At 46.4% G+C, this 11,141-nt stretch overlaps 1 long non-coding RNA gene across 1 annotated transcript; it reads right to left on the bottom strand.

The window, feature by feature from the left end:
- Window positions 1-650: 650 nt before the first annotated feature.
- LOC117998418 lies at window positions 651-8,130 on the bottom strand. The gene is made up of 3 exons (XR_004676000.1): window positions 7,490-8,130; window positions 2,581-2,747; window positions 651-1,230 (listed from the first exon to the last, which is right to left on the bottom strand). It is a non-coding gene; the product is annotated as an uncharacterized LOC117998418 (long non-coding RNA).
- Between the last annotated feature and the right edge of the window lie 3,011 nt (window positions 8,131-11,141).

Here is an 11,141-nt window from a genome sequence, read left to right as displayed (position 1 = left end):
CCACATTTTCCAAGTGCTGAAAGAAAAGAACCGTTGACCCAGACTCCTGTATCCAGTGAAAATATCCTTCATAAGTAAAGAGATACATTTTAAGATGAGGAAAACTAAGAGAATCTGTGGTCTGCAGACATAGTCTAAAACACCTAAAGAAAATTCTTGAACAGAAAGAAGCTTCTGGGAGGGAAAAAGAACAATGGGAAGAATATAAAAAAGATGAATACAATAGACTTCTTGAATTTTCTAAATTGTGTTTGGTTGAAACAAAAATTATAACAGAGTTCAATCGGTTCTAAATGCATGAAGAGGAATACTTAAGGAAATTATAAACAAGGGAGAGTAATAGGAACTGAAAAAGAGGGAGGGTTTCAGCACTTGACTCAAACTGGTAAAATGTCAACAGCGGTGGACTGCTATAAATTATGTACGTATAACATAATACCTAAACCAACCACTAAACCATCTACACGAAGAGATACATTTGGAAATACTATAGAAAAATCAAAATGGAATTCTGAAAAATGTTCAAGTACAGAAAAACAAAAACAGAAGAAAACAAAGGAAACAAACAGAAAACAAAAAATAAAAAGGCCAACTTAGCCCCTAATATATGAATAATTACGTTAAAGGTAAATAGTCTATGCTTCTATTTACATAACATTTTCAAAATGACAAAATTAAAGAGGTAGAGAACAGATTCGTGGTGGCCAAGGGATAGGAATGAGGAGGAGGAGGAGGAGGAGGAGGAGGAGGGAGATCTTCATCATGAGGAAGGAGTTCTGGATCTTGACTAAGGTGCTGGTCACACAAATGTGGGCATGTGATAAAATGGCCCGATGTGTGACACCACTGTACCAATGTCTATCCTTCTCATTGTTCTGTTTCTGTCTAAGATGTCACCTTTGTAGGGAAGCTGGAGAAACTGTCCACAGGACAACTCTCTACTAGCCTCACATCTTCCTAGGAATCTGTAACTATTTCAAAATAAACAGTTAAAAAGAAAGAGATGAAGTCTGGATACAGCAGCCTGGTTTCTAACATTCGGTCTGACATCCTCTGTGGTAGGGATCTGTAGTGAAAGTCAGGGGTTGGCCTCTCTTCCTGTTCCACACCCCACACACAGTCTTGACCACCACGGATTTGGTAGTTAAAAACTGTCCCATTTTTATAGTGTCAGCAGTTTTGGTCTTCCAAGGAGATACCAAGTCGTCCTGGGACAAACATTCCTTTCTCCTGAGGGAAAAAGAAAATCATCATTATGGGCCAATGGTAGTAAAGTAAGAACCTGTTGAGAAACCTGAACATAGTAAAGTAGTTTGAAAAAGACCAGTAAGTTAAGGTTTCTCTTCAGTAATGGGAATTGGGTGTATGTATTTATAACGTGGTTGTTTTCTCTGTATCACCTGGTGTTCTTAAGGCACCAGGTTCTTAAGGCACAACTGTTTCCAAAAAAGATGGAGCTGAATGGAAAAGGAGTTCAGGGAAGACACAGAGACTTGTCATGGCTAAGTTACTAACATGTCTGTGCCTCAGTTTCCACAACCGTTAAATGGGAATAATAATAATAGCAACTCCCACATGCAGTTGTGAGCATTCGAAGAGTCGCTATTTGTACAGCACTTTGAACAGTGCCTGGCACATAGCAGACATTACGTTTTGCAATTTTATTATCATTCTAGTGTACTAGGAGTGGTGGCCAAAGGACAAGAACACATCTTTGTGTGTGACCTGGGAAGATGTCAGTTTGGGGGCCAGAAATGAGACTGAATTGAGAGGGGACGTGTCTTCCTCTATTTGAGGCCTCCTGTCTGCTTCCCCAGACCTATAGCATGGAGGGATTGCCATCTGGAAGTTTCCATGGTGAGGGCACAGAGAGCTAGGGAAAGGGGGGATCAGGAAAGGGGCCTCGGGGCGAGGTCTCTGTCTGTGGACTCTAAGAGCAGCTCCTTCTGAGAGAAGTTGCAAGTTACTTTGTTTGTTATGTGTCATTCCAATATTACTCGGGCAGCAACCCTTTCTGTAACTGAAGGCTGGCTATTCCATCCACAGGATATTCTGAGGACTGGGTGTTAACCCCCTCTCCCCCTCCTTTCCCCCTCATTGACTTTCTTTGGCACCCCAGAGCTCCCGGACTTTCTTCAATGGCCACCCTTTCCCCTGTCCTCCATCTGAGGGGCTTGGACCAGGAAAGAAGGAGGAAGAGTCCCCTCCTGTTTCCTAGGGAATTATTATTCCCATTTAACGGTCCTGTCAACCTAGGGCTGCCCAATGCCCAGGACTGCATTCCCTGTAAGAAATTCTCCACTGAACAATGCCGACTGTTCTAAAGGTGGTATCGTTGGAAAAGGGACAAAGTGGGAAGTTTTGCTCCCTTAGACTTTCCCTGTGCCTCACAAGGGAAGACATTTCACATTCTTACGTCTTCATCAAGGGTCTCTTTAATACCACCCTCCCACTGTTTCCCGGGCTCTGTGGCCCTGAGGTGTGTCGTTGGTCCAGCATGATCACGCCCCCTGCAACCATCACGCCCCCTGCAACCACATTTGGTTTACTGGGAGTTACCAGAGAGAATGAGTGGCTCACCATGAATTCCTCTTGTGGCCCTCCTAGGATGAATAACTCTTATTTCTGTGTGTCGCACATCTATCCATTCCCCTTCTCTGGAACAGCCCCCAGGTCTTCCCACAAAGCTCATCCTCAACGTCAGGTCAATGAGAAGACTTCTAGGGAGTCGCAGGCAAGGTTTTGTGCTTAAAAAGAGATATAAGAAAGAGCTTAAAGTCCTAACTTTTTAACGGTCTTAAAATCAGGTAGCCATTCCTCCTTTTCAAAGTTATTTGGCTATTCTAGGTTCTCTGCATTTCCACATGAATTTTAGTCAATTGATAGTTTCTACATAAAAACAACTGGGATTTTGGTAGGAATTGTGTTAAATCTATAAATAGATCAATGTGGGGAGAACTGACATCTTAGCCATAGTGAGTCTACTCACCCATAACAAGGTACCTTTCTCAATTTATTTAGGTATTCTTCAGCTTCCATCAGCAATGATTCACAGTTTGCAGTGTACAGATCTTGCATGTCTTTTGTCAGATTTATTCCAATTTCACTTTTTTGGATGCTATTGTAAATGATATTATTTTTTTCTTAATTCCAACTCCTGGTTGGTCATTGTCAGCATATAGAAATAAATGTGATTTGGGTGGGGGGGGGCACCTGGATGGCTCAGTCAGTTAAGCATCTGCCTCTTGATTTCAGCTCAGGTCATGATATCAGGGTTGTGAGATCGAGCCCCAAATCGTGCTCCAAGCTGGGCGTGGAGCCTGCTTAAGATTCCCTCTCTCCCTCTCCCTCTGCCCCCACATTCTCTCTCCCTCTCTAAAAACAAAACAAGAAACAAGAAAATGATTTTTGTATATTGATATTGTACCCTGCAGGCTTGCAATAATTCACTTCTTAGTTGATCACTTCAATCATAGATGACCATATTGTCTGCAAGCAATGTCTCTTATGTCTTTATCTTTCCTAATTTCCCCAGTTAGTGCCTCCAGTACAATGTCAAACAGAAGTTGTAAAGCAGACATCTCTTATTCCAGACCTTAGGGGAGGGAAAGGATTTAGTCTCCAACCAGCAATTAGGATGTTAATTATATATTTTTGTAGGTGCCTCTTATGAAATAGAGGCTAGTTACTACTAGTCTTCTACAGTGTGTGTGTGTGTGTGTGTGTGTGTTCATTTAGGAACAAACGTTGGATTTTGTAAATGCTTTTTATATGGCTATTAAGATAATCATATAATTTCTTCTCTGACTCACTGGGTAGTTACCAAGGTGTTGTTTAATTTACAATTTTTTGGAGATCTTCCAAATATTAGGTATTGATTTGCAATTTACTTCCACCATGGTCAGAGGATGTTACTTTATATGACTTGAATATGCTTAAATATATTGAGACTTGTTTTATAGACCAGAGTATGAGATAGTTGGCAACATCTTCTGGGCGTATACTTGCAAAGAACATGTGTTCCAGTCTTGTTGATTGCAGTGATCTATAAATGTCAATCAAGAGAAGTGGGTGGCTAGTGTTGTCCCAGTCTTCTGTGTCCTTGCTAATCTTCTGCCCACCTGTTCTAGTAATTATTGAGAGAGTGGTATTGAAATCTTGGACTATAACTGTGGATTTGTCTATTTCTTCTTGCAGTTCTGTCAATTTTTGCTTTGTGTGTTTTGAAGGACTGTCACTCAGTACATAAACATTCAGAATTGTTATGTCCTCTTGATTAATTGATCCCTTTATCATTATGAAATGACATTTTTGCTCCCTGGAAATGTTGTTTGCTCTGTAATCTACTTTGTCTTATATTAATATCCTCTCTCCAGTTTTCTTTTGATTAATGGTTAACATAGTGTATCCTTTTTCATCTTTTTACGTTTAACCTACTAGTCTCTTATTAAAATTGCACTTCTGTAGGCAGCATATAGTCTGCTTCAGGTCATAGTCCTCAGCTTCCTCACATTACAGAATGGTGAACCGCACTGTCAGTCTTGTTTCTCCCTAATGCCCAGGGTCCTCCCTTGACCATGGTGATGATCAGGGGGACGCAGATGGTGGGATGGAGCAGGGTGGACAGAGAGAATTTCCAGTTCACCCTGCCACAAATACTATCCTGTAAGTGAGGTCAAATTCCAATATATCGCATCTCAGCTGTGTGACCTTGGGCAAACGCCTTGACCACTCTGAGCCTCAGTTTCTCCATCAATAAAATGAATTGACTAACATTGGCCTGGCAGGGTTATAAATAACCTGTGTATAACTCCTTCCCCCACCCCCGGTCTGCAACTAATTTAGTGATAGACGCTATCATCATTATTATTACTTTTCTATCAATGTATGTACCGTACAAATGCATAGATTTACATTACAAATCAACCTCTTAAGTGAGCCCAAGGCAGTAATCATGCTTTTTTTTTAATTAACTTGCTGTGCCAGGGAGGTAATAAAATGAATGAAATCAGCATTTTTTTTCAACATGCCTGTCATAAATTAAGCATCTAGGTAAGTGTCTCTTTCCAAGGCTGCAAAGACTCCGGCTTCCACCCTCGTAGGTGAGCAGGGCCAGATGGAGAGGGGCAGTGCATAAATTCTCTGCTGCTCTGCCCTGGACCCTTCTCGGAGAGGAGCCTGCTCAGGACGCTCGCTCTTGAGCTGTGTGATCATGACTCCACCTTGCAAGACCTTGACAAGGAGCAAGGGTCCGGGGCTTTCACCAAGTGCTGCCAGTAGGTCTTTTCCCTCTGACATATTAATTCCTGCCTCTTCCTGTAAAGATAATTCATGCTCCCTGGCAGCATTGTGTAATGCACAACGCCAGGTGCCAGGGACCTCCTGCAAACTTCAGCAGGGCCATATTGTAATGTGCCACTCGATTAATCCAGCCATCTAAAATGCATTCTTTAAAAGCCAAAGGTCTTTCCCATGAATAACCTGGCAAGTATTTGAGCTTCATTTTAATTTCCCTCTATGGAGTTTGGGGAAATGAAATGGGAGTCATTAGCCAGATTTATAAGACTGTCTCTTGAGAAAATAGGGTGCCTGGAGAGGGGTGGGCTTAGCAGACAAGGCGTAGCGGTTACCTGTCTAGCCGAGGAGAAGGAGCTGACCCTCAGCTTGCAAAGACAAAAGTATTCCAGCCCAACAGCCACTTTTTCCCCACTTGTGCACTCTCAGTAGAGGGCAGCTGTGCTCGGATAATTTGAGGAGAGATTGCACGTGCATCTCCCAGGGACCTCCTTTCCCCGTCTTTAAAATCCCACCCTGCGATCCCATCCCACGGCTGTGCGTTTATCCTAAAGAACTGAAATCAAGATCTCACAGAGATGTTAGTACTCTGGCATTCACTATTCATAATAGCCGAGATGTGGTAACAGCCTAATGTCCATCCACAGATGACTGGATAACAAAAATGGGGTGGATACGTACCATGGAATACCATTCCGACTTAACAGAAAGAAATTCTGTAATATGGGACAAGATGGATGAACCTTGAGGACATTGTGCTAAGTGAAATAAGCCAGTCCCAGAAAGACAGGACCCCACTTATATGAAGGATCTAAAATAAAAAAAGTCAAATTCACAGACTCAGAGAGTGGAATGGTGGTTGCCAGGGGCGGGAAGGGGAGTTACTCATCAACAGGCATGAAGTTTCAGTTGAAAAAAAGATGAATAAGCTCTAGAGAGCTACTGGGCAAGCGTGTACCTACCTTCAACAACAATGTATTATACACTTAAAAATTTGTTAAGAAAGTAGATCTCTTATTAAGTGTTCTTACCACAACAAAATAAATTTTAAAACAATAATAAAAAATAAATATACTTAAGCATTCAAAAGAAATCCGAGCCTAAGAAACCATCGTGTTTGATGCAAAGGGAGCCTGGGTCAACACGTTCTCTCTCTCTCTCTCTCTCTCTCTCTCTCTCTCTCTCTCTCTCTCTCGTTGGTGTCTGGAGGATTTAAAACCCCTTCATTCAAATGCAGATACACCTTCAGGGAAAGAGGGCATTCTCTGGGAAAGGGGCTGGCCACGGCTCCTGGAGGAGGAAGGAGTGAATTCCCTCCAAATGGAGCTGAGAGTCTTGGCTGCTCTCTGGGGAGAAATAGTTGTGGTGAGGCATGAGCGTGGGGGCCCCGAGGAGATCCCGAGGACACTGAGCATGCCGGGAAGAGGAGGAAGCTTCCAGGAGTGGGCAAGGGGAACGGTGCTGTTCTGCTGGGTCCGTGGCAGGAGCTCTTTTCTCTTTGTATGAGACTCTTCCACCGTCTCTTAGACCTCTTGGCACTGCTCTTAGATTGTAAGGAACTCAGGGCAGAGAGGCCGTAAACAACAGCAGTGCCGATACCCCTACCAAGGAACTACATTATTTGCTAGGGCAGCCATCACAAAGTACCACAGGCTGGGGGGCTTAACCAACAGGAATTTATTTTCTCACAATTTCGGAAGCTGGAAGCCCGAGATCAGAGTGTTGGCAGGGTTGGTTTCTTCGGAGGCCTCTCTCTTTGGCTTGTAGTTGGCCACCTTTACTAGGTACCCCCACGTGGTCTCCCCTCTGGGGGTGTCTGGGTCCCCATCTCTTCCTATAAAGACACCCGTCCTACAGGATTAGGGCCCACTCTGATGACCTCACTTTGACTCAATTTCCTTTGTAAGCCCAATCTCTAAATACAGTCACATTCTGAGCTGTGGGGGTTAGGACATCAAAGATGAATTTGAAGGGGACACGATTCAGCGCATAAGCCCATAACTCTTAGCATTTCTACTATTACAAGGCTAATGGAAAGCCACCGTGGTCACTGTTTGCCCCGTAAGTACCGGGCTTCTCATGCATCACTACATCTGAACTTCAGAACCTACCTACCACCTAAGGCAATAGCATCACTGTTCGCACTGTAGAGACAAGGAAACTGAGTCACAGCGCAGTTCGGCGGGCCGCTCACCTGGAAAGCGGCAGCAAGGAACCCACGCCGCCGGATGCCACAGCCCGCACTGCTGATCACTGCATCATTCCGCCTCTTCTCGGGGATTTGCTCCAGAAAACCGTGCAAACCATAGAAGAGAAAGAAGAAAATAAAAGTCATCCACCAGCCCAGCCATCTCGGCTTTCCACACAGACCCAAATGATGGTATCTGTTCAGTTTTCCCGTCCCTCTTTCCTCGGGAACACTGGCTACTGTCTTTGATGCTGCTTTGCTGGTGGCAGAGCCGAAGGAGAGCACAAGAGGCTTAAAAGTGGTGCCTATAAAACTTCCAAGGGCCTGGGACCATGTTAATGTCAGTGTTGGGTGTAAAAAGCCGGTTCCTTAACAATACGTGTAGTATGAGCCCAGCCAGACAAAAGAAACAAAGAGAGAAAGACAAACCACATGGGGAGGCCGCTAGTGGTGGGTCTCTGGCCGCGAGACTGTGGGTGATACCAACTTTCCTCTTCCATCACCTACGTTTATTTCCTCTATTTCTCCAATGTGCTATAATGAGCATGTGGACAAGATGACCTCTGTGAGCAGAAAGGAAAACAATAAATGTCATCAGAGAAAAATTTAACTGTGCTCCTCACAGCACCACAGGTCCAATTCACTGATTCAGCCTGGATTCTCGAAGACTTCTCCATGTGCAGTCGGAGAGGCAAACAAAGGCAGCAGACAGAGTCTGTGAGGAAATCTACTGGAAACAACATCCTGAGTGAGAAAAGCGACAAAAGAACCACCTCCCTAAAAGCAGCCCAAAGTGGCCGTTTAAATAGTAAAAATGACGCAGGGCTTTGAAAACAAAGTCCCAGCTTTCGGTCAGTTTCCTGAGCCCATGAAAACAGCGGGCGTGGAAGAGGAAGCCTGGGCTCCCCAGTGTCCCCACCTATGCCGAGACCCCCGAGAGCCCAGGGATCTCCATCTTGTCATCCCCAGGGGAGGGTGATCGAGGAGAACCCGACCAACACTCTGCTTCCCTCCCAGCAGCTTAAGGGGCCGCTGCCACGCTTTGCTTTCTGGAAGCGGGATGGCAGTGGGGTGGCACTTGGAAGGGGACCCACGGCCAGCCGGGGAGGGGGCTGGGCACATGTCCCACCTCGGGCCACCTGCTTCCTGCCGGACTGAGCAGCCCGGAGCCAGCCAGGCAGACACAATGGGCAGGACCCACGTCAGATTCTTAGGGGAAGAAAATTACTCTTTGTGGACCGAGAGATCGGGACAGGATATCTATAACTGTTTAAAGAAAAGCCCAGTCTGCAGCCCCCTCCCTCTTGAAGCACTTCCGAAATGTAGCGCAACACTCCCTGCTCCTTAAATATCCAACCCCAGAATAAATGTGCACACAGCATTTCCCCCAGCAACCGGGTCCACGCGGCTGCCAGCTGAGTCAGAGTCTGAAACGTTAGAGCTAGAGAGGGCCTTCCAGATCAACAGGTCCAGGCAGAGGCTAGGACGCCCGCACCCGGCGCCCTCGGCCTGAGCGTCACCTCTGGCTACGACTGTCTGCCCAGGACGGGCTCCCTGGGGCGCAGGCTCCTGACCTCTGCGACCTCCGCGCCACCCTGCGGTGGCCACTTGGGCACTCTGCGCTTCGGAGTGAGTGCAGAGTCTAGGGAGGTGAGAACTGGGACTAAGTTACACAACTTGTTCATGGCACCCACACCCCCCCCCTCCTGCTCTTCCCCTGGACCCCGGACATTTGGATGTGTTGGCGCTTTGCTGTGGGCTGTCCTGTCATAGTTGCCCGGACTGCCCTGGATTGAAAGCCGTGGCATGTACTTTAAGACCCGTACAAATAGGTTTAGACAGACGTTTCTCTTAAGAGTTTGGAATTTTTACCTAGGACCATATCTATGGTTTGATTTGGTTTTTCATTAAAAAAAAAAAAAAAAAGGCCTCTAATTGCATTTGGCTTCTATCAGACCTCAAGAGGTGACACAGATATTAAGCAGAGTTGATCTGGTGAAGTGGGGGCCAGGGGCCCCAAGCTCCCTCACCCATAGCCCCTGCCTCCTGTATCCCTGTGCCCTGGAGACTTGTCCTGGAACTCAGGGCTTGGAACGATGGCTTGGATGTTGCACACTCACATACCTGAGAATTCCCGATTCACCATTATGTGAGTCTGGATGATAGAACATCCTTCCTGTTCTATTCAATCCTTGCCTGCAGTCTAGTAGCAAAGAAGGATGAGAAAAGACCTAATAGATGTGCCTGAATTTAACGCAAGCAGAGGTTAATGGTGAAATCCGGTAGGCCCGAGCCCAGCATAAATCATCCACTCTTTCATTCATCCAGCAGAAATTTGCTGAGCATTTACTGTGGGCCATCCGGAGTGCTAGGCACAGCAAATTATATACAGAAATGTAATTCATGGTCTTTATCCTTAAGGAGGTTTGTGTTCTAATAAAATCTGACACAGGGCGCCTGGGTGGCTCAGTTGGTTAAGCGACTGCCTTCGGCTCAGGTCATGATCCTGGAGTCCCGGGATCGAGTCCCGCATCGGGCTCCCTGCTCGGCAGGGAGCCTGCTTCTCCCTCTGACCCTCCCCCCTCTCATGTGCTCTCTGTCTCTCTCATTCGCTCTGTCTCAAATAAATAAATAAAATCTTTAATAAAAAAAAAATCTGACACATAAGCGCGAAGAAATACTAAACACTTCGGATACAATTTTTTTCAGAGACTTAGGAATAAGAGCCACCCTTTCTAGCAAGGGTGTCCATTAAAGGCTCAAGGAAGAAGTGGAGCTTGAGAACAGTGCGGTTCTGATGGGTGGAGCTGGGAGAGGAGGGTGCCCCAGAATAAAGAAGCAGCATGTCCAAAGGCCCAGGGGCTCTCTGGTCGCATGGGCTGCACAAAGCCAGGAAGTACCTTGGTGGAGTTTATCAGGTGAGGGGGCAAGCCCTAGACTCGGCCACATGGCGGCCCAGCTAGAAAGCACAGATGTGGTCAGGAACTAGTGAGCCTGCCTGGGCAATGGGAAAGATCTGTATAGGAAAGTAGAAGGATCCGGGGCAAAGTCAGGTTAGAATGAGAGTATGGAGGGCCTGGCCTGGCAGGCAAGATGCTCTGTGACTCCACTCTGCACTCAGTGGGCAGTCAGTGAGGGGTTTTGAACAGGAGAGCGACAACAGTGAAGCTGAGCCTAGCAGCAGGTGGGAGGGAGCAATGGAAGGCGAGGGGGAAAATCTGGGACAGTGGAGGCAAGTTTCTGCCACAGTGAAAGGGACAGGGGATGGGGCCAACTGTGCGTGGAGGCAGTGAGGATGCAGAACAGCAGATGGATGCCAGAGATAAAAACGGCCCAGGAAAATCCGTGGGGCTTGGCAAAGCACTGACTTTGGAGGTCTAGGGAGAGAGAGGAATGTCAGCGGGGACAGCAGGCCCACCCCGGTGCCTGAGGATGCAGCGGGTGGGTGCCTTTGTCCATTTAGGGAAGCTGGCAGGAGACCTTGGGGCTGGGCGGGCACATGGAAGTTTGATTTTAGGCCTGGAATGTGTGGGACGTTGGAGAGGGAGTCCGTTCAAATGATCAACTCCACCCCCAAGCCAGGCCCCCCTCAATCCAGGCAACAAGCGCGTCCAGAAAAGTTGTGGGTGGGATTGTGAAAGAGGCCTCGGCTGCGGGA

This window comes from Mirounga leonina, unplaced genomic scaffold (genome assembly GCF_011800145.1).
Source record: "Mirounga leonina isolate KUSES-001 unplaced genomic scaffold, KU_Mleo_1.0 Mir_413, whole genome shotgun sequence".
In the NCBI taxonomy this organism is placed as follows: Eukaryota; Metazoa; Chordata; class Mammalia; order Carnivora; family Phocidae; genus Mirounga; species Mirounga leonina.
Note: the sequence above shows the minus strand (reverse complement) of the source record. Positions and strands in the feature narration are given on the sequence as shown.